We start from the raw sequence: 22,074 nt of genomic DNA, 5'->3' as shown, positions 1-22,074 counted from the left end.
ATGTACTGGATATCGTCTCTTCGAAAGTGCACTGTGTTCTCATTACCGTTGACATGGAAAGTGACATTGCCTTTGTTGCAATCTATAACAACCCCTGAAGTGTTTAAAAAGGGTCTTCCGAGGATGATAGCCATGGCATCGTCCTCGGGAATATCCAAGATAACAAAGTCTGTTAAGATAGTGGTATTAGCAACCACAACAGGCACATCCTCGCAAATGCCGATAGGGAAAGCAGTTGATTTGTCGGTCATTTGCAGAGAAATTTCAGTGGGTGTCAACTTATCCAACTCAAGTCTACGATAAAGAGAGAGCGGCATAACACTAACACCGCCTCCAAGGTCACATAAGGCAGTTCTTACATAGTTTAATTTAATGGAGCAAGGTATAGTGGGCACTCCGGGATCACCAAGTTTCTTAGGAGTTCCACCTTTGAAAGTATAATTGGCTAGCATGGTGGAGATCTCAAGATCTGGTATCTTCCGTTTATTAGTCACGATATCTTTCATGTACTTGGCATACGGAGACATCTTGAGTATATCACTTAACCATATCTGCAGAAAGACGGGTCTTATCATCTCAACGAAGTGCTCAAAATCCTCATCATCCTTTTTCTTGGATGGCTTAGGAGGAAAGGGCATAGGCCTCTGAACCCATGGCTCTCTTTCTTTACCATGCTTCCTAGCAATGAAGTCATTCTTGTCGTACGTCTTAGGTTGTGGATTATCAGGATTAACCGTAAGTTCAATCTCCACATCCTCATCATGGCTAGGTTGAGCATTATTATGAACATCACTATCCACATTGTCACGAGGTTCATGTTCATCACCTGATTGTGTTTCTGCATCAGACGGAGAAATATCATTAGGTTCTTCAGGTGTGATAGTATTTGGTGAACTGGCGTGCATGTTTCTATCATCCTTCTTCTTCTCCTTAGGACGACTAGGTGTATCAGCATTGATTCCTTGAGAATCTTGATGAATTCTCTTAGGATGACCTTCAGGATACATAGGTTCCTGAGTCATTTTGCCTCCTCTAGTAATGACTGTGACAGAGTTGTCATTTAATTCATTGAGCAAGTCATTCTGAGCTTTATGTACTTGTTTTACCTGAGTAGTAATCATAGAGGCATGTTTACTCAGAAGCTTCAGAGCGTTGACATTTCTGTCTACACAAGCACTTAAATGGCTAAGCATACGAGCACTTTGTTCCAAATGTCTGCTAGCGTAATCATTGAAACTCTGTTGTTTGGCAACGAAGTTGTCAAATTCATCAAAGCATAGGCTAGCAGGTTTATCAAAAGGAATATCACTCTCATCAAACCTACGTAGAGAATTCACTTCTACTACCTGTATCGGGTTGTCGAGACCGTGGATCTCTTCGATAGGTGGTAGATTATTGACATCTTCAGCTCTAATGCCTTTCTCTTGCATAGATTTCTTGGCTTCTTGCATATCTTCGGGACTGAGGAATAGAATACCTATTTTCTTAGGAGTTGGCTTAGGAGGTGGTTTGGGAATAGTCCAAGCATTATCATTGATCAAGAGGTTATTCAGTAGAGTCTCAACTTGTTCTACAGTTCGTTCCCTAAAAACACAACCGGCCCAACTATCTAGGTAGTCTCTAGAGGCATCGGTAAGTCTGTTATAGAGGATATCAAGTATCTCGTTCTTCTTGAGAGGGTGATCAGGCAAAGCATTCTTTAGCTGGACGAGCCTCCCCAAGCTTGTGGAAGACTCTCTTCTTGGAGTTGGGAAAAGTTGTATATTTCCTGCAAGGCAGCTTGCTTCTTATGGGCAGGGAAATATTTCTCACAAAAGTAATAGACCATCTCCTGGGGACTACGCACACATCGAGGAGCAAGAGAGGTGAACTAGGCTTTAGCATCATCCTTTAGAGAGAAAGGAAACAGCTTAAGGATATAGTAGTGGCGGATCTTCTCCTCATTAGTGAAAAGGGTGGCTATTTCAGATAGTTTGGCAAGATGGGCTATGACCGTCTCAGACTCATAACCGTGAAAAGGACCAGATTCGACTAGAGAGATTATCTCAGGGTCGATAGAGAATTCATAATCCTTATCGGTGACAAAGATAGGCGAAGTGGCAAACTTCGGATCATTTCTCATCCTAACTTCCCGAGATTTTTCCTTCCACTTGAGAACTAATTTCTCAGCGTCATAGGCATCTTTACACGCAAGAAAATCCTTAGCTATCTCTCCCTGCATAACGTAACCCCCAGGTATATCAGGCAATTCATATCTAGGAGAGCTAGATCTAGCAGGAGCAAAAGCAGGTTCTATCTCAATAGCATCGGTAGTATCAGAAGCATCACGAGCATTGGCAGTAACTCTAGCAATATGAGCATCAAGGAACGCTCCCAGTGGAACTTCAGGCAAAGGAGTATCTCTAGCAGTATCAAGCATAGCATCATCTAGCATAGTAGCATCTCTAGCATCATCAGGCAAAGCAGTATCAAGCATAGTATCAAGCATAGCATCATCAGACATAGTATCAAGCATAATATCACCAGGCATAGTATCAAGCATAACATCAGGCATAGCATCATCAGGCATAGTATCTCTAGCAGTCGTATCACAAGCATCATCAAGCACATGCGACATATCAAGATTTCTAGCAGGAGGTGATGTCGCAAACTTACTCATAACTGAAGGTGAATCAAGTGCAGAGCAAGATGGAAATTCCTTACCTCCCCTCGTAGTTGAGGGCAAGACTTTGGTCTTCGGATCCTTCAGATTCTTCATAGTGATCAGCAGATATAAATCCCAAGTACCTCAGAGAATATAACAATACCTCCCCGGCAACGGCGCCAGAAAAATGCTGACGTTAGTTGTGCTTCCTTGGCAATGGCTCCAGAAAAGTGTTGATCCTGCAATCTCTAGTGTTAGCTAGACGAATGCTTATAACAACTAACCTTCTCCCGCAACGGCACCAGAAGAATGCTGCTAGCACTCCCCGGCAATGAAACTGGAAGAATGATGTTGATGGCCCACCAGCGCGTGGGTTCGCAGTAGTTTTCGAGGGTAGAGTATTCGACCCAAATTTGTAGGTAAGCCTTAGGAGTCGAGAGTATACTCCCAAGTATTAGCAGCTAAATGTGTCAGATTCAACCACACCTGAAATATTAGTATCTGCAAGCACAATAGTGACAGCGATGTAGTGACAACGAAGTAGCAGGTATCGGCAGTGTAACGAGCAATAGCAGTGGAAAGGAACAACAGTAGTGACATCAGTAGCAAGTAGCAACAGTAGCAAGCGATAGTAGTAGCAACAGTAGCAGCAGAGCAAGAGAAGTAACAGCAATAGCAACAGTAGTAGCAGCAGAGCAGGACAAGTAACAACAGTAGCAACAGTAGGACAAACTCGTAGGCATTGGGTCGGTGATTTGTTTGGATGATATTCATCATGCAACAGCTATAACACGGAGAGATATGTGGCTAGCTCCCGTTCGTCAATGTGATGTAGGCATGCATTCCGTGTGTCGTCATACGTGCTTAGGGAAAAGAACTTGCATGACATCTATTGTCCATCCCTCCCATGGAAGCGGGGTCCAAAAGGAAACTACGGGATATTAAGGTTCTCCTTTTAATAAAGAACCGGACCAACGCATTAGCACTTGGTGAACACATGAACTCCTCAAACTATGGTCATCACCGGGAGTGATTCCAGTTATTGTCACTCCGGGGTTGACGGATCATAACACATAGTAGGTAACCACAACTTGAAAGATCGGATCTAAAACACACATATATTGGTGACAACATAATAATTTCAGATCTGAAATCATGGCACTCGGGCACTAGTGACAAGCATTAAGCATAGCTAAGTAGTAGCAACATCAAATCTCAGAACATAGTGGATACTAGGAATCAATCCCCATCAAAACTAACTCGATTACATGATAGATCTCATCCTACTCATCACCGTCCAGCGAGCCTACGAATAGATTACTCACGAACGACGAAGAGCTTCATGGAATTGGAGAGGGAAGAAGGTTGATGATGACGATGGCGACGATTTCCCCTCTCCGGAGCCCAAGACGGACTCCAGATCTGCCCTCCAGATGAAGAACAGGTGGTGGCGGTGCCTCCTATTGAAAACGCGATGAAAACTTCTCTTTTTATCTTTTCTGGAACGAAAGACAACTTATAGAGCTGGAATTGGGGGCGGCAGGTGCTTGTGGGCCCCACAAGCCTGCCCACCGCCACCAGGGGGGTGGTTGCAGAGCAGGGGCTTGTGGCCCACTGGCCCACCCCCTCAGGTGGATTCTGGCATAGGTATTTTTGATATTTTCCAAAACTGCTCCCCGTAAATTTTCAGGACGTTTGGAGAACTTTGATTTCTGCACAAAAATAACACCAAGGCAATTCTACTGAAAACAGCGTCAGTCCAAGTTAGTTCCATTCAAATCATGCAAATTATAGTCCAAAACAAGGGCAAAAGAGTTTGGAAAAGTAGATACGTTGGAGACGTATCAGCGCTGCAGCAAAGCGGCCCGCGTCGAAGGCGGTATACCCCTTCTTCCCCCATAGCGTCTTCGCCGGGCTGGTGCCGACTTTCTCCCCGTTCTTCACCGCCATCCTAGACGACTACGGGATCCAGGTGCTTGACCTCCAGCCCAACTCCATCTTCCTTCTGTCTGGGTTCGATTTCTACTACTAGGACTTCGTGGGCGTGCAGCCTTCAGTAGCCCTCTTTCGCCATTTCTTTAGTCTGCGCCTGCACGACGGCACCCATTTGTCGGCATGTGTCTCCTTCGTAGTGGCCGAGAGCGACAATTTGCTCCTGAAGGCCGGGAAGAAGGTGGAAAACTTCAGGCATCGTTGGGTTCTCATGAGCCTCAAGGGTGCCAACCCTCGGCTGGAGGAGACGAAGGGGCTGCCGGAGAAGACTTCCGCATGGAGCTCAGTGAAGCTCTCTGACCCTCGGGCCGTGCCCATCCCGGAGCTCTTCTCCCACGACATCAGCACCAGTAGGTTGACCGGTGGAATGATAGTGAAGGAGTTCTTGGCGCAGCGCCTGACGCCCCTTCAGGCCCATTCCAGGCTCATGTGGGACTACCGGGCGGGTGACAACGAGCTCAGGCTCCGGTCCCAGGACCTTCCCACTGAGGAGCCAAACATGGTCGTGGCGATCTTGCTAGCCGGTGACCCTGGTGACCTGCTCGAGGCTCTGGGTGTGCTGTACCATATCGACGACCGGGCTAGTCCGGTCGCCATGCTGCCTGTCTTCGATGAGCGGGGGCTCTTTCCGGCTGAGGGCTCTGGTCCAGTGGAGGTATCATCGGACGAAACCTCTGGCGGGGAGGCCTCGGAGAAGACCGTTGGAGACTACCCCATGAACACGGCTCCTCTGTCGCAGGCCATCCTTCTGCGCGAGCATGAAGATGATGATGCCACCGGCGAGATATCCGTGGTGATCTCCTCGCGCCCGACCAGGACCTCCAGGGGACCCGCGTCGGCCCCGCGCACCACACAGTCCGTGTGTGTGCTCGGCCCCCAAAAGTGCAAGGCTGGGTCATCCTTGGCGCATCTTGCCTCCGCCGGCGGAGAGTCTGAGGCGTCGGACATGTCCCCCTCCGTGAGGGGCCCTGTTGCTCCTGCCGCCGTGGGGGCAAAGAAGAAGAAGAAATGGATCGATGTCGAATAGTAAGTTACTTGTCTTGGCATGCCTCGCGTGTCCATTATCCACGCTTGGCTAATCCCCTTTTTGCCTGATGTCCAAGGGTGTCATCTCGCCGCGGGCGAAGAGGAAGAGGGCGGGCGTCAAGCCGAATACGACTACTGATGCACCATCGGCCTTCCCCAATGCGTCCCCGCCTGTCGATGGAGAGGGGGGGCTCATGCGGCGACCTCTCGGGCCTTGATCGCGGTGCCCCTTGAGCCCCCGAAGTGTCAGGAGGCGATCGTGGCAGCGCTATTGCCCGAGGGCAGACTCTTGAGGGACCTCAGCCCTCCGATGCGCTAATGCTCACAACCTTCGAGAAACCTTCGGAGCCCCCTGCCCCTCGTGACGATGCCTCCCTGACGACACCGTCTAGGACAACTCTAGAAGCTCGTCAGGGGGAGATCCAGAGGACCCCAGTATACGTCCAGGGCGTCCTGAACGAGGCCTTCCGCGCTTTGGGCAAGGTCACGGTCATGATGGAGAACAGCGAGAAGGACGCCAAGGCCGTTCGCGCCGCATACAATGAGGCGATGGAAGGAGCCGCTGCGGCTGCCAAACGCTGCGAAGAGGCAGAGGCTGAACTAACGGCCCAACAAGAAGAACAAGCCAAGCTAGCTGAGTAGCATCGCCAGCAGGAGGAAGAACTCACGGCCCGCGAGGCCAAGATCGCCGCCAGGGAAAAAGAGCTGTCCCAGGAGGAAAACCGCCTGGGCATGAAGCAGGCTCGCTTGGACGAGCAGGAGAAGGAGGTCGCCTCGAGGAAGACCCTTCTCGATGCCAAGGGGGAAGCCCTCGCCGCGGCCGAGAGGAAGAAGGCCGCGAACATGAGGGTGCTAGCGCCCGGGCACACCCACCGATGGTCAGCTCGCACGGGCCAAAAGGGGCCTTGAGCCGCGGCTCTTTTGTTGTCGAGCACGTTGATGCTGATGCAGGGCCAATCAACTGTGTCGACAACGGCAACTACGATTGATGATGCAGAGAAGTCCCCACCTTGCAAGGCCTGGGCCTCTCAAAGTTCTTAGATCCCTCTGATGATGGACTCACGGGAGCTGGGCGGACGCGCGCTGGAGCTTGCCGTCGGTTTGTGCTCATGCACCACCCTCGCCTCACGGTCAAGCCCGGGACCTCCCCGGTGGAAGCCCCCAGCCCTGACCCAAGGGGGGCGCCGAGCGAGCCTTCCTATGCGATGGGAGGCATGACCCCGTCCCCGGGCACGGAGCCCGAAGCCCCAGGGCGCACCATGGGGAGTAGCTACTTCTTCTTCTTGCATGGGTCCTCGCGAGGTGGCTCATCTTCTTCGTCGCCCGACTGTTCCGCCGCCGTTGCCGGTAGGCACGCTCGAGTGTACAGACGACATCTTTCTCGTCGCAGGCGATGGTGATGACACCGTCGCTTCGTGGCATCTTGAGGACGTTGTAGCTATGGTGGGTAACTGCCATGAACTTGGCAAGAGTCGGGTACCCAAGGATCGTGTTGTATGACAGGTGGATGTGTGCGACATCAAAGACGACGATCTCAATGTGGAGTTTTTGCGCTCGCCGAAGGTGACCGGCAGATGCACCTGCCCGATGGGCACGGTGGAACCCTTCATAACTCCTGAGAAGGGCTTGGTTTGCATGAGCTGTTCATACGACAGCTGGAGTTTCTCGAAGGTCTCGACCGAGAGGACGTTCAGCCCCGCTCCACTTTCGATAAGGGTCTTGGTGACGAGGACGTTGCTGATGGTCGGGGTGCACATCATGGGGAGTTTGCCGGCTATGAACGAGCACCTAAGCTGATCACTTGGGTCAAAGGTGATGGTGGTCTGGGACCAGTTGAGGGGGCGTATTGCTTCAGGCTTCGGGGGGCAGCATTCACCTCCCCTGCGAACTGCTTGAAGGCGCAGTTGGAGGCTGGGGTCTAGGCGCCGCCCAGAATGGAGGCCACCGCCCTGGTTTCCTCAAAGCCCCCAACCCCATCATCCTACCTGTCTTCATCCCTCCTTCTGGGTGGCGGAGGCAGCCTAGCCTCATGAGGGCGATCCTCACGAGGCTAACCACGTCATTGCCCCTTCTGAGGGTCGTCATGCCATCGGTCGTCCCGAGCCTGGTCATGCCACCGGTCGTCCCGAGCCTGGTCGCGCCAGCGGTCCTTCTAAGGCTGGCCATGTCAATGGTCTTTATGAGGCTCTTTACGCCACCCTAACGTGGCTCCCGGTCGTCCCAACGGCCTCCACTGAGACCACTACCACACGAGAGGCCTCTGTCTCCCCGTCGAGGGCGCCTGCTAAAGTGCTCGGTATGGACCAGTCGGAGATCTTGGCACTTGGAGGTATCATGGCCGCTGGTGCCATGGAAGACACACGTTGGCCCCCTCCTGACGGATGCTCTCCCCCTCGGTCGAACTTCATCTGAGGCTCGGCTGCAAGCACCGCAATAGCCTTGCACTTCACCTCCTTGGACTTGGTCTTCTTCTCTTCTGGTTCCGCTGCCTCAGGCACGAGGAGTGACATGCGACCTTCTTCAGCCCTGGCGCACTTGTTTGCGAGGTTGAACATCTCCAGTGCAGTGCTCATTTCATCACTCATGTCGAGCTCCTCCTTCATCTTGAGGTCGGTGACTCCGTCGGAGAAGGCCGAGATGACGGCCTCGTCCGGCGCCTTGGGGATCTTGAGTAGCATGACCATGAAGCAATGTATGAACTTGTGCAGGGTCTCCCCCTCCTGCTGCTTGATGCGCTGCAAGTCGTTCACGGTGGGAACGCGGTCGCGGGTGCCCTAGAAGTTGGCGATGAAGCATTCGCGTAGACCATCCAAGGATGTGATGGACACCTTGGGGAGGTTTAGGAGCCAAGAGAGCGCGCCGCCCTTGAGCTCCATGGGTAATCAGCACGCCATGACCTTGTCGCCTCCTCCTACCGCCATGATGCTCAGCGTGTAGAGTTGCACGAACTCAGCCTGGTCTAGGGTGCCGTCGTAGCGTGGGGGTAGGTCAGCATTGAACTTGCAGGGCCACACAGTTGGGTGGAGATCAGGGGCGATGGCGAGGCACCCCAACGGCCCGATGGGTGTAAAGCGCGCGGCGGCGACCTGGTCATGTTGCTCCAACGGGTCTGCTTCGAGCGGGGCGCTCTCGTGGCCTGGGACCTGCAGCGCCGGGAGTGCGCATGCATCGGCGCATGGTCGAGGAACCACCTGACAGCTTGCTTCATCTCCTGGCCCTGCCCTGGGCTCACAAGGTCGGTCGCGGGGACACACTTCCTGCCTGGGCTCGGGACGCACGTCACGCCGCGGAGGTGGTGGCGGCACGTCTTTCTCCTCGTCATTCTCCAGGGATGGTTGGGGTCGAAACGAGTAGAACAGCATCACGGAATCACCGACAGCGGAGACGAGCTCCTCGATGCGCTAGAGCCAGTCGTTGTGGCGGTCAGGGGCAGGTCGGTAGCGGAGCAGCTCGGTGGCCATGGCAAGCGCGCGCCGGCCGTGTGGCATCCCTGGCCGGGAGTGCGAGACCGACCCGGAAGCCCGGACGAGCGACGGAGTGGTGGTGCGGCCGTCGGGGTGCTCGGTAGCCGGCTGGGAGGAACATTGCTATTCTTGAGCGCGGGGCCCGTGTCGGAGTTCACCACGGGCGACAGTGACCGGCCCGTGTCGGCTGGGCCTGCGGGCGGCGTCTGAGTAACGCAGATGGCGTGGCGCTCGACGCAAGTCTGGCGAGCATTATCCATCGGAGCGGCGAAGCTTGCAGGAAACCTTGACACGCCCCCTACCTGGCGCGCCAAATGTCGGATTTCTGGCTCGGCAAAACCCTAAAGGTTCGAACTTAGGGGCGTGTACGATGATCTCTCGTGGGCTCGCCTCACCTAACTCGCTACTCGTCGGGGATGGCAAAGAACTCACTCGATGGCTAGAAAGACACATAACACGATAGTTTACCTAGGTTTGGGCCACTTGGAAGCGTAATACCCTACTCTTGCTTTGGTGGAGTGCCTCTCGTGGAGGTTGGTGGATGAACTAGTATAGTGTTCGAGGTCCTCCGGAGGCTGGTTCGGCCTTGTGTGATACCAGTGGGCGAATGAATGAATCGGATCCCCCTCTACGAAGTAACCAATCCTCTATATATATTGGCGGCCTCAGTCCTCCTCACTTATCATTTTGGTGGGAAGGGATTCCACAATGGCCATTTTCGAAGGGGAACAGGGGAACATGCTCCCCGGCCAAAGGTGGTCTTTGCCTGCAAAGCGGCTGCCAGCGCTGCAGGGAGGGGTATAAGGATTATGTCTGTCCTGCTAGTGGGCGGCGGTGGCTTTGTTGCACAAGAAGGGAAACCTTTGGAAGATGCCTTGGGAACCCGGTACGTCCTTGCCCCCTTTGCACTAAAGGGGAAGCTGCTCCGCCCTCCTGTCTGCTGCTCGTCTGTCCTTCCTACACGCCAGCCTTGACTCGTGAGGATGGGCCTTGTCTTGGAATATCCGCCGCTCCGGAGGGGTCCTGATGAGGCCCCCTGCGGGTCATGATGTTGTTCCTCCTTGCGAGGCTTGGCCCCTCGCGAGGGCCTTGCATTGAGTGCTGATACGTTTCAAACGTATCTACAATTTTTGATGGTTTCATGCTGTTATCTTGTCAACTTTGGATGTTTTATATACCTTTTATATCTCTTTTGGGACTAACTTATTAATTCACTGCCAAGTGCTAGTTCCTAATTTTTCTGTGTTTTTTACTCTTTTCAGATCTGATTTTGGAACGGAGTCCAAACGGAATAAAATCCCCGAAATGAATTTTTCCAAAACAGAAGAAGATCGGGGGACTTGAGGGCCAAGGCAGGAGGCCCACAGGGAGCCCACAAGCCCTATAGCCGCGGCCAGGGGGGCCCGCGGCTACCAGGCTTGTGGTCTCCCTGGAGCTCCCCTGTCCTAGTTCTTTTTCCTAATTATTCCCTAAAATCCCAGAAAAAATAAGGGCGTCCACGAAACCACTTTTCCGCCGCCGCAAGCTTCCGTTTCCGTGAGATCTCATCTGGAGACCCTTCCGGTGCCCTTCCGGAGGGGACTTTGAAGCTAGAGGGCTTCTACATCAACATCATTCCCTCTCCAATGACTCATGAGTAGTCTACTTCAAACCTACGGGTCTGTAGTTAGCAGCTAGATGGCTTCTTCTCTCTCTTGGATCTTCAATACAAAGTTCTCCATGATCTTCATGGAGATCTATCCGATGTAATCCTGTTTAGCGGTGTGTTTGTCGAGATCCGATGAATTGTGGATTTGTGATCAGATTATCTATGAATTATATTTGAGTCTTTGCTGATTTCTTATATGCATGATTTGATATCCTTGTAAGTCTCTCCGAGTCTTGGGTTTTGTTTGGCCAACTAGATCTATGATTCTTGCAATGGGAGAAGTGCTTGGTTTTGGGTTCATACCGTACGGTGACCTTTCCCAGTGACAGAAGGGGAAACAAGGCACGCATCATGTTGTTGCCATCAAGGGTAACAAGATGGGCTTTCATCATAGATTTGAGATTGTCCATCTACATCATGTCATCTTGCTTAAGGCGTTACTCTGTTCATATGAACTCAATACACTAGATGCATGCTGGATAGCGGTCGACGTGTGGAGTAATAGTAGTAGATGCAGAAAGTATCGGTCTACTTGTTTTGGACGTGATGCCTATATGTATGATCATTGCCATAGATAACGTCATGACTTTGCGCGGTTCTATCAATTGCTCGATAGTAATTCGTTCACCCACCGTCTACTTGCTTTCATGAGAGAAGCCACTAGTGAACACTACGACCCCGGGTCTATTCACAATTATCATCTCCGCTTTTAGTTTTACTTCGCTTTGTTTACTTTTTGCTTTCAGTTCTCACTTTTCAAAAAATCTATAAGGGATTGACAACCCCTGCATAGCGTTGGGTGCAAGCTCTCTGTGTTTGTGCATATACTTGTGACTTGACGTGATCCTCCTACTGTATTGATACCTTGGTTCTCAAACTGAGGGAAATACTTACCGCCGCTGTGCTACATCACCCTTTCCTCTTCAAGGGAACACCAACGCAAGGTTCCAAGGCCGCGGGGGAATCTTTTGCATATTTTCCAAGGAAACCCCTATAGGCGTAGCCAGTAGCAAGTGCCTCCACGCCCAATCGTGCTTTCTTGGTGCAGTGAGCCTGCCGTGGGCCACAGGCAAGCAGGTCTGGGTACCCCCATTCCTAGAACGCCGACAACTATGCCTAGGGAGCATATCCGAGCGTCATTACATTATGACAATCCAATGTACGATCGAGCCCGTGCGAACCTTATCACGAAAATGTCGAACATAATATGTGTCATGAATTGTTCCGACTTGCTTCATTAGCCTCATCCTTTGTTTTGTTGGAGTATGGTAATTCAAGTTGCTTCGATGTCAAGTGGTGATTCCATATATTTCCTAAGTGGTGTTCTCATATTTCTATGGGAGTGCTAATTAATTATTTTTCTCAATCATATTGTCTTATCAATTCTTGTCAACCGGACTCGTCATGTCAATACTTTTCCAACCGGTGTGCTTCTCTTCAAGTTAATTCAATCTTCCCCAATATTTGCAAGAGCAATCTCTCGTTTTTTCGGAATTCGTCTCATCTGTCCCAAGTTGTCTTTGTTTTTCACCACCCTCCCACGCTTTTTCTTCAGTGATTAATTATCATCCAAGTGCATTTATTTTCATTGATGCTTCCTCTATCTTTTTCTTTCGTTCTGTATCCGGTGATTCTTTGTGAAGATTCTCAGGAGTTACGAGATCATTTCTTCATTGTTGTTTTCTTCTCCGATGGATTCAATTCAAGATTTTGGTATTCATCTGAACCTTTTTATTCATTCCACGCTCTCCCATGTTGAGATTCTTATTCAATTCTCTCTTATTTATTCATCCCTCTCTATTCTATCCGGAGTGCTGAAGATATCTCAGAAATTTCATGTTTCTATTGAAATCCTTTCAATTATTTCAAGGTTCTCACCTCATCAAGTTCTTAATTTACACTGGTGCAATCTCTCTTTCTAAGCAATTGTTTCAATGGTGTTCTCTTTGAGTGGGCCCATAACCACAGTTTTTCCCACGATCTTACGTGGCTCTTCTAATCTTTTCCGGAGATCTCAAGTTCTTTTCAAATGTGACTTAAGTAAGAATTCCATCAGTCATATTCCTTCTCCAAGATCGCTTTAAATTGTCTTCTTCATTGGCTCAACTTTTCCTTATTCCTTATTTCGGGAGTGGCTTAGTAATTCTTGGTGGTGTTCTGCTCACCATTCTCAGCATTGAAGACCGAAGAAGTGTTTCTCTTAAATCTTGTTCCATTCTCTTGGAGATTCATGGTTTCACCTTCATGATATCCTCTCATTTGTTTTCGATCGTGTGAAATTCCTTCCATATATATCTTGTGCATTTTAGTGTTGTGTTCATTTTCTCTATCTTTCGAAGGCCATCATTTCAGAAGATTTCGTCATTCTCAGCTTTCAGCTTCCGTTGTCAAATTCTTCTCAATTGTTGTCTCTTTGTTTGTATCTCAATTATTCTGGTCCCTTGTTCAAGTTTTTTCTCTCGGGTGGATCATGATCTCTTAACTCTCATGAATTTTAATTCATTCGCCATATCCCCATTCATTTGAAATTCTTACTGTTGGCTTGTGCAAGCATTCTCTAATCAAATCATGCTCTCTTTGTCCTCATGCAGCCAAGTTCATTTGTATTATCCTATTTCATTCAAAATTCCTTTTGGTGTTTCTTCCAAGGCTTTTTCAAGTTTGTGCTCATATCTCTCTTCAATCTTTTCAAGAAGAATAAGTGGTATGCTAAATATGCTGCTTGTCATCAATTTAACTTGATGAAGGATAAGCATAACATAATTCTTATTTTTGTTTGATCAAATGATTTCAATTCTTCCTCCAGAGTTGTTCATGATATCAAATTCTTTATCGCAAGTGCTTCATCTTTTGTTTTCCAGAGTTCCAAGTTTTTATCAAGTATCTCTTCGTGAAGCCTCATCTAAATATTTACAAGATCATAATCCTAGTCTTTTCATCCTTCATTTATTTTCTATCATCAATTCATTCTCAAGGTGTTCCTCAAGATTCTTGTTGGATAACCTCAAATGTTCTTTCTCTTGCATTTCAAAGTGCAATTGTTCCTCCTTTTCCCTTTGAGGTGGTTTTATAGCATTCTTGTTAGTGGAAGAGTCTCGAAGAGAATTTCTTTCAAGAATGAGATATTTAAATCCAACAATTCTTTGATCATGAGATATTTGCGACCCATGATTTCTTCATTGAAGTTACCTTGGCTTGGATTTCACCTGAAGCTTTGACTAAGGATTGTTGCTAGTATGGTGATTATTGTTCACCCAAGTTCTCAATGTATCCTCTTGGTGAAAGAAGTTTGCCTCTCTTGTTGCTCCCAAGCATCTCTGTTTCTGTTAGTGGCGGGTTTTCACCTCGTGATTTTGAGAGGTTTCTATAAGCCCACTACAAGCTTCTTCTTTTTGTTGTTTATTTTACAACCACTTCGTTCAATTCTTCTTGTCAGCATGCTCTTCAATTCAATTGTGGTAGAATGTGTCATTTTATTCTCTGTTCTTTTCTTTCCAACGATCTAGTTTCTATTCTCTTGTTCCGGAGTTGTGGTGGTGTTGCCCTCTTTTATTCGTTGTCTAGTCTTTTCAAGATCATATTCTTTCCTTTCTTATCAGTTTAGTTGGATTGTTGTGAATATTTTCAGGATCTTTCCATCATATCAAAATTTTGCCCTCTTTCCTACCAAAGTGTTGCCGATTTTTTTTTCAATCTTGCTTGTTCTTCATGTCATTCTTCAACCCTTTGCAACCTTCAAGGATCGTTGGTTTCACTCGTTTGTCAAGAAGCAAGTATGTTTTACCTAATGCTCTTGCTCTTTCTCTTCCCCTTTCTTTCTTAGATCTAGTGGCGAGATCTCCTGTTAGTGTAGGAGATTTATAACAGCCCGGAACTGACGCTCTAGAAGATTCCCCTTTTATTCCATTGCCGCTGTGTGATTATTTGGGTTGTCGCATTCATCATCACATCATTCGCATCATCTGCATAGCATCGGCACACCGTTGCCGTCATATTTTCAAAACATGCATCCGTTATTAGTTGCCGGTTCTCACCTTTTTTTCGTTGCCATTTCCGAACCAAGCACACACGCTCACGCCTGCGACATAATTTAAATTTTGTTTTTAAAATTGTGTATAAAAATTTCTCGAATTGGGTCGAAAATCGGTGTGCAGTCTTAATATAGTGTAGGTAGGCCGCCTGCCAATTTTCATCACAATCGGAGGTCGTTTGATATCCCAACGGATAAACCTATAGCGGCACTATAGCCGGTGAAATTATGAGACATTTTGGTGTTTTAAAATCTGTCGCCGGGTTGCCCATTTTCCCTCTCTTCTATGTCTAGCCCCTGTACACAGTCCACAAACCCTACGCGCAACCTAGCCAAAAACTCCCCCCGGACTCGAACCCGGCGGTCGGGACCGTTGGATCCGGATCAACCTCGTTATAACCCAAACCATCATCGTTTGTCAATTGGTCTCCCTAACCTAGTTATTCTCAGCCATCCAATTTAGTCGAAGGGCAATTAAACCCAGTTAGTCGCCTGTCACTTATATATACGAATGCGGATCAAATCCTACCCTAACCCTAGCTAACCAATTCCCCTCCCGACAGCGCCGCCGCCCCACCTCATTTTCCCCATCGGGCCAACCCAGCACCACCTCTCCTACCCAACTCCCACACGCCCGAGTTCCTCCATGCTAGCCAGCCTGTAGCCCATAGGCACCCGAGGCTCGATCCGGGTCCTCCTCGTCATGCGACCCCTGCCTCCTCGACCTTGCTTGCCTCCCATGGCCTACCCGGTCCGCGTCGCCATCTTCCCCTCGATGTGAGTTGTCGCCGTCGCCACTAGTTGGAGCTCGCCACGTCAGATCCCCGCCGGCCAGAGCCCTCGCCGTTGAGCACGATCCGCCGCCTCATGCGCTCCGCCTCCTGACCTCGTCAGAGCAACGCTACCCCGCGCCGTCGCCCCAGCTGGTCGCGTCCTCTGCAGCCCCAAGCCATTGCACGCACTGCCAAGTCCAGCTGCTTCTTCTTGTTCAGAGAGGAGGAGCAGCTGCGAGCCAGTGCCGAGCGCCTGCCCACCCAAGGCCCCCGCGTCCCCGGGAACGAATCCGCTGCCCTAGATCCGGTCGTTCCCTTCACCGTCCGGCCATCTCCGATGCCCCATCGTCAGTGCATGTCACCTGCTGCTACCCTGTTTGAAAGGAGGTCGAGGAGAGCACATCGCGTGCGCATTGAACCTCCTCTAGTAGCCACTGCGAGGTGTGCTCCTGTTGGGGAACGTTGCATGGGAAACTAAAATTTTCTGATGCACACATAAGAACTATGCATGGTGATTACCATCTACGAGAGGAGAGATCGGATCAAAATATCATTGTAGATCGCTAAGCGGGAAGCGTTAAGAAACACGGTTGATGTAGTCGAACGTCTTCACGATCCAAATCGCAAGCCGTCCCGCTATCCAATCACGATCTATCTTTGAACGGATGTCAGCTCCGCATTCAGCACACGTGCAGCTCGATGATGATCTCCGTCTTCTTGATCTAGCAAGGGAGATGAAGAAGTAGCATAATTCTTTCGCAGCACGATAGCGTGACGACGATGATGTTGGAGCTACTCCGGCAAGGTTTCGCCGTGCCATACCGGAATAACCTACGGGTTTTCATGAAGTAGTGGAGGGAGAGGAGCTGCGCCGTCTCTTGAGGTGCAAAACACCTCTCTACGCCCCACTCTATATAGGAGGCAGGGAGGGGTGGCGCCCTAGGTAAAACTCTAGGGTTTTTGCCGGCACAAGGAGGAGGGAGGAGTCCTCCTCCAAATCTGTTTGGTGGAGGAGGAGTCCTCCTCCTAGTCGGTTTGGCCCACCTCCTCTCTCTTTCTATCTTCCGTCAAAGTAGGCCCACTTGGGATGGTCGCCCAGCGCACTAAGGTATAGTGCACCACCCTTGGGCCTATTTGATCCCTCTCCGGGTGGGTGGCCCCTCCCGGTGGAACCCTGGAACCCATTCGTCAATCCCGGTACTTTACCGGTAATGCCTAGAAACTTTCCAGAAGCCAAATGCATCTTTCCTATATACCAATCTTTGTCTCTGGACCATTTCGGAACTCCTCGTGACGTTCGAGATCTCATATGAGACTCCGAACAACATTCGGTCACCCACATCCGAAATTATCCTATACCGAAATGTCACCAAACCGTAAGTGTGCAGACCCTGTGGGTTCGAGAACTATGTAGACATGACCGAGACACTCTCCGGTCAATATCCAATAGCGGGACCTGAATGCCCATATTGGATCATACATATTCTACGAAGATCTTTAATCGGTTCAACCTCTATGTTAAGGATTCAGTTAATCACGTATAACATTCCCTTTGTCCTTCGGTATGTTACTTGCCCGAGATTCGATCGTCGGTATCTCTATACCTATTTGAATCTCATTACCACCAAGTCTCTTTACTCGTTCCATAATACAAAATCCCGTGGCTAACTCTTTAGTCACATTGCTTGCAAGGCTTGTTTTGATGTTGTATTACAGAGTGGGCCCTGAAATACCTTTCTGTCATACGTAGTGACAAATCCAAGTCTTGATCCATGCTAACTCAATAGACACCTTTGGAGATACGTGTAGAGAGTCTTTATAGTCACCCTGTTATGTTGCGATGTTTGATACACACAAGTTATTCTCCCGGTGTTTGTGAGTTACATGATCTCATGGTCATAGGAACATATACTTGACATGTAGAAAAACAGTAGCAATAAAACAAGATGATCACATGATATGTTCATAGTTTGAGTCTTGTCCATCACATCATTCTCCTAATGATGTGATCCGGTTATGAAGTTACAACACTTTTCTATGGCTAGGAAACCTTAACCATCTTTGATCAACGAGCTACTCAACTAGAGGCTTACTAGGGACAATGTGTTGTCTATGTATCCACACATATATCTGAGTTTCCATTCAATACAATTTTAGCATGGATAATAAACGATTATCATGAACAAGGAAATATAATAAAAAATATTTTATTATTGACTCTAGTTCATATTTCGAACAGTCTCCCACTTGCACTAGACTCAATAATCTAGCTCACATAACTATGTGATTTACAATGTAATGAACCTAACACACATACAGTTCTAGTGTTGATCACGTTTTTCTCATAGAAGAGGCTTAGTCAATGGGTCTGCAACATTCAAATTCTTGTGCACTTTGCAAATATTTATGTCCTCCTCCTTGATGTAATCGCGGATGGAATCAAAGCGTCACTTTATGTGTCTAGTCCTGTTGTGAAACCTTCGTTCCTTGGCTAGAGCAGTGACACCAGTGTTGTAACAGAACAGAGTCATTGGATCCAGTGCAGTTGGAACAACTCCAAGATCTGTCATGAACTGCTTCATCCAGACACCTTCTTTAGCCACCTCTGAGGTAGCTATGTACTCCGCTTGGCATGTAGAATCAGCTACCACGCTCTGCTCGGAACTTCCCCAGCTTAGCGCACCCCCATTGAGAATAAATTTGTATCCAATTTGTGACTTAGAGTCATCTAGATCATTGTCAAAGCTTGCATCGATGTAACCCTTTACGACGAGCTCTTTGTCACCTCCATAAACGAGAAACATTTCGTTAGTCTTTTTCAGGTACTTCAGAATATTCTTGACCGTTGTCCAGTGCTCCATTCCTAGATTACTTCGAAACCTTCCCACCATAGTTATGGCAAGGCTGACATCAGGTCTTGCTCACAACATTGCATACATGGCTGAAGCATAGGGGACGACACTCATATTTTTCTATCTTCTCCAGTCACTGGGCATTGACTCTTACTCAACTTTATACCTTGTAACACTGGCAAGAACCCTTTCTTGGAATGTTTCATTTTGAACTTCTTGAAAACTTTATCAAGATATGTGCTTTGTCAAAGTCCTATCAACCGTCTTGATCTATCTCTATAGATCTTTATGCCCAGTATGTAAGCAACTTCTCCCAGGTCCTTCATTGAAAAGCTTTTATTCAAATAATCCTTTATGCTTCCCAAAAGATCTATTTCGTTTCCAATCAGCAATATGTCATCCACATATAATATTAGAAACGGTATAGAGCTCCCACTCACTTTCTTGTAGATACATGCTTCTCCATAAACTTGTATAAACCCAAACGCCTTGATCACCTCATCAAAGCGCCGAGTCCAACTCCGAGATGCTTGCACTAGTCCATAAATGGATCGCTGGAGTTTGCATACTTTGTTAGCATTCTCTGGATCGACAAAACATTCCGGTTGCATCATATACAACTCTTCCTTAAGGAAACCGTTAAGGAATGATGTTTTGACATCCATCTGCCAAATTTCATAATCAAAAAATGCAGCTATTGCTAACATGATTCCACGGACTTAAGCATCGCTATGGGTGAGAAAGTCTCATCGTAAGAAACTCCTTGAACTTGTGAAAAACCCTTTGCCACAAGTCGAGCTTTATAGACGGTGAAATTACCGTCCATGTCCTTCTTCTTCTTAAAGATCCATTTATTCTGAATAGCCTTTCGCTCTTCAGATAATACTTCCAAAGTCCATACTTCTTTTTCATACATGGATCCTATCTCGGATTTCGTGGCCTCTAACCATTTGTTGGAATCCGGGCCCACCATTGCTTCTCCGTAGCTCGTAGGTTCATCGCTGTCTAACAACATGATTAATAAGACAGGGTTGTTGTACCACTCAGGAGCAGTACGTGCCCTTGTCGACCTATGAGGTCCGATAGAAACTCGAACTAAAGTTTCATGATCATCATCCTTAGCTTCCTCTTCAACTGTTGTAGGTTCCATAGAAACATCTTTCTGTACTACGCTAATCTTTGGTTGAAGTAAAGGTTCAATAACCTCATCGAGTTCTATCATCCTCCCACTCAATTCTTTCGAGAGAAACTCTTTCTCAAGAAAAGCTCCGTTTTTAGCCACAAACACTTTGCCTTCGCATCTGAGATAGAAGGTGTACCCAACTGTCTCTTTTGGGTATCTTTGAAGAAACACTTTTTCGCTTTGAGTTCCAGCTTTTCACGATGAAGCTTTTTGACATAAGCATCACATCTCCAAAGTATAAGAAACGACAACTTTGGCTTCTTGCCAAACCATAGTTCATATAGCATCATCTCTACGGATTTTGATGGTGCCCTATTTAAACTGATATATCCCTATCTCTAATGCATAACCCGAAAACGATAACGATAAATCGGTAAGAGACATCATAGAACGCGCCATATCTAATAAAGTATGATTACGACATTCGAACACACCATTACGCTGTGGTGTTCCATGCGGTGTCAACTGTTATACAATTCCACATTGTCTAAAGTGAGTGCCAAACTCATAACTCAGAGATTCTCCTCCTCGATCAGATTGTAGGAATTTGATCTTCTTGTTACAATGATTTTCAACTTCACTCTGAAATTGCTTGAAATTTTCAAACATTTCAAGTAAATATAACCATATCTACTCAAATCATATGTGAAGGTGAGAAAATAACGATAACCACCACACGCATCTATGCTCATCGGTCTGCACACATCAGTATGTATGATCTCCAACAAGTCACCTGCACGCTCCATTGTTCCGTAGAACGGAGTCTTAGTCATCTTGGCCATGAGGCATGGTTCACACGTGTCAAGTGATTCAATATCAAGTGACTCCAAAAGTCCATCATCATGTAGTTTCTTCATGCGTTTTATACCAATATAAACTAAGCGGGAGTGCCATAAGATAGTGGCGCTATCATTATCAACTCTACATCTTTTGGCTTCAATGTTATGCATATTTGTGGCATCACTATCGAGAGTCAACATGAACAAACCCCTCACACTGGGTGCATGACCATAAAAAATATTACTCATATAAATAGAACAACCATTATTCTCTGACTTAAATGAGTAACCGTCTCGCAATAAACAAGATCCAGATATAATGTTCATGCTTAACGCACGCATTAAATAACAATTATTTAGGTTCATCACTAATCCCGACGGTAATTGAAGTGAGAGCGTGCCGACGGCGATCGCATCAACCTTGGAACCATTTCCCACGCGCATCATCACTTCATTCTTCGCCATCCTTCATCTGTTCCGTAGTTCCTGCTTTAAGTTGGAAATGTCAGCAACCGAACCGATATCAAATACCCAGGCACTACAACGAGAGTTGGTGAGGTACACATCAATAACATGTATATCAAATATACCTTGTTTGGTGTTGGCCGCCATCTTGTCGGCCAGATACTTGGGGCAGTTCTGCTTCCAATGACCAGTCCTGTTGCAATGATAGCACTCAGATTCTGGCTTGGGTCCAGCATTGTGTTTCTTCGTGGGAGGGGCAAAAGAGTTTCCACTCTTCTCGGAGTTACCCTTCTTTCCCTTGTCGTTTTTCTTGAAACTGGTGGTTTTATTGACCATAAACACTTGATGTTCTTTCTGTATTTCTGACTCAGCGACTTTCAGCATCGCGAACAACTCGGCAAGTGATTTATTCATCCCTTGCATGTTGTAGTTCAACACAAAGCTTTTATAGCTAGGGGGCAGTGATTGAAGAACTCTGTCAATGATTGCCTCTCGCAGGAGAGCAATTCCTAACTCAACCAAATGGTTAGTGTACCCAGACATTTTGAGCACATGTTCACTCACATACCCGTTCTTCTCCATTTTGCAAGCATAGAACTTATCGGAGGTTTCATACCTCTCGATCCAGGCATTCTTCTCAAAGATAAACTTCAACTCCTCGAACATCACATATGCTCTATGATGTTCAAAACGTCTTTGAAGTCCCGGTTCTAAGTCATACAAAACTGCACATTGAACTACTGAGTAGTCACCCTAACACGACTGCCAGGCGTTCATGACGTCCTTGGTCGCCAGTTGGGATGGCATGCCACCTAACGGCACTTCAAGGACATATTGCTTTTGGGAAACCATGTGGATAAGTCTCGGATTACGGGCCCAGTCAACAAAGTTGCTTCCATCATCTTTCAGCTTAGCTTTCTCTAGGAACGCATTAAAGTTCAAGGGTGCTACTGCGCGAGCCATTGATCTACAACATTAAATTTGCAAAGATTACTTAGACCTTGTTCAATATTATGAGTTTAGTTAATCATATTACTAATAAACTCCCACTCAAATTGACATCCCTCTAGTCATTCGAGTGATACATGATCCAAAGTCACTAACTCAAGTCCGATCATCACGTGAGTTGAGTTAGCTTCAATGGTGAACATCTCTATGTTGATCATATCTACTATATGACTCATGTTCGACCTTTCGGGCTCTTGTGTTCCGAGGCCA

The sequence above is a fragment of the Hordeum vulgare genome, chromosome 6H, assembly GCF_904849725.1.
Source record: "Hordeum vulgare subsp. vulgare chromosome 6H, MorexV3_pseudomolecules_assembly, whole genome shotgun sequence".
In the NCBI taxonomy this organism is placed as follows: domain Eukaryota; kingdom Viridiplantae; phylum Streptophyta; class Magnoliopsida; order Poales; family Poaceae; genus Hordeum; species Hordeum vulgare.
Note: the sequence above shows the minus strand (reverse complement) of the source record.